This window comes from Ranitomeya imitator, chromosome 10, assembly GCF_032444005.1.
Source record: "Ranitomeya imitator isolate aRanImi1 chromosome 10, aRanImi1.pri, whole genome shotgun sequence".
NCBI lineage: Eukaryota > Metazoa > Chordata > Amphibia > Anura > Dendrobatidae > Ranitomeya > Ranitomeya imitator.
This window is the reverse complement of record NC_091291.1, coordinates 130,207,372-130,209,627: the sequence shown is the minus strand read 5'-3', so window position 1 is coordinate 130,209,627 and position 2,256 is coordinate 130,207,372. Positions and strand designations below refer to the sequence as shown.

General features: G+C 40.3%; 1 protein-coding gene across 1 annotated transcript in view; it reads left to right on the top strand.

Moving 5' to 3' along the window:
- Nucleotides 1-2,256, top strand: part of TMPRSS4 (transmembrane serine protease 4) — a 46,351-nt gene that overhangs the window by 8,203 nt on the left and 35,892 nt on the right. The window lies entirely within an intron of this gene.

Here is a 2,256-nt window from a genome sequence, read left to right as displayed (position 1 = left end):
GGTGGGTCCTCATGGCAGACAGTCTTGTGTTGTGTTTTTTTTCCTCCTTGATGTGTATATATAGATATTTTTTATATATATTACCTTTAGAACAAAAGAAGTAGAATCTGCTGAGCAATATGACGCCGCAACCCCAATGATTGTGTGATTTGTTTCCATGGTCTCTTAGCACCCGGCGTGGTCTCCCTGGTCCCCACTCATGATGCTCTGGGCCTCAGAGACTCTCTGCGACACGTAAATTAACTCCTTAGCCGCTGCAGATGTTATGTGATTATTTTATAGATTTTGCAGTCATGTGCAAAAGTTCTAGTGATCTGAATACAAATTTTTGAAAACCAACCAAAATTTGGGATAATAAATTCTGATGTGGTTTTAGCATTGAAAAAAATAAAAAAACCAAAAAAAAAACCCTGCTGTTTCATTTCACATTGAAGTCGGTAAGAAGAGTATTCGATGAGTATTTGAAGATTTTTTTTTTTTTTTTTTTTTTTTGGGTGGGGTGTTGTTTTTGAGGAGCTGGATAATAGGGTTTCAAGATTTAGAAAATTTTGAACAGAAGAAAAAAAAAAACATTGCGGAATCCTAAATAACTACATGAATTCCTGACATGGATTTCACTTCTAAACCACATTTATTTGCCTTAAAAAGAAAGTGGTGTTGTGTTTTTTTTTTTTTTGTTTTGTTTTTTTGGTTTTTTTTAAATAAATTCCCTTTGAATAAATTTTATATAAACCTAGAAATAGTTTTCTGTTTTTTTCCATCTGGAAAAAGAAGCAGCAGGTCCGTTCTTGGGGCATTTCTGCTACGAAATAAAATGATCCAAATTTTACTGCTGAACTGATTGAGAAAGGAAAAAAAAAAAAAAAAAGGTTTATACACCAAAAAGTGCACCCCAACTTTTTTTTTTCTGTCTTGGACTTTTTAGCCAGAAAAATATCCATATTTAAAATGAAATGGATGTCAAATTACTTGATTTTTGTGCCTAGAGCTCACAAAAGGGGGCATTCCGGGGTATATTGGAGGAAGGTGGCCCCTCAGGGGTGGGGCTTAAATATGTGGAATTTTGTGTTGCAAATCTTGGTACGTTTGCGTTCACGGTGTAACCTGATGAGACGCAGATCCACGGAACTGGTCAGTTTGCGCTTTACGTTCTCTCTGCAGTGTGTGAATGAGCGTTTGTGAGCTACACGGTGTGTACATCCTATAACTGTCCCTTAAAATATATATATATTCACACTCACACGATGGTGGCCCAATTCTAACGCATCGGGTATTCTAGAATATGCACAGCCAAATAGTATATTGCCCAGCCAGGTTTGTCACAGGTTAAAAAAACAAACAAACAAAAAAAAAAACATATACTCACCTTTCCGAGGGCCCCTTGCAGTCCACGGCAGCTTCCAGTCCCAGGGTTGGTATGAGCGCAGGACCTGTGATGACGTCACGGTCACATGATCGTGATGTCATGGCAGGTCCTTCTGTCACCGGAACCTGCAACAGAAGATGGCGGCCGGCGCGAGCTGCTACGGAGGGTGAGTATAGCAGGTTTTTTTAAAAATTTTTTATTTTTAACATTACATTTTTTACTATTGACGCCGCATAGGCAGCGTCAATAGTAAAAAGTCGGGGACACACAGGGTTAATAGCGGCGGTAACGGAGTGCGTTACCCACGGCATAACGCAGTCCGTTACCGCCGGCATTAACCCTGTGTTAGCGGTGACCGGAGGGGAGTATACGGGCGACAGGTACTGACTGCAGGGAGTAAGGAGCGGCCATTTTCTTCCGGACTGTGCCCGTCGCTGATTGGTCGCTGCAGCCATGACAGGCAGCTGCCGAGACCAATCAGCGAATGAATAACCGTGACAGACAGAAGTGACCCTTCGACAAATATATATATATATATTCTGAATTCTGCTTTTTTGCAATGACTGTAAAATTCCATATGCAATACCTATACTATAAGTTGGGACCATCCATGTTTTCACACTGTTCCATTTATAATAGTCTTCTAGCAGAACGTTCTGCTGCACAACTGCTCCTGGAGAAACTGGGTACAGGATAATTTAGCTTCTTCTGTTACCGTAAGTGTCAGCGTTGTATGGGAAAATCCCTTAGAATTCCCACTGAGAATAAGAAGTCATTATGCAATTCATAATCTTGATCTTCTCTTTAAAGCATTTTAGGAGTCTCTTAAAGAGCTCATGAGTCCAAATATCTCCGTCTCCATCCTCCAAGCCTGACTTAACAGCTGCAGC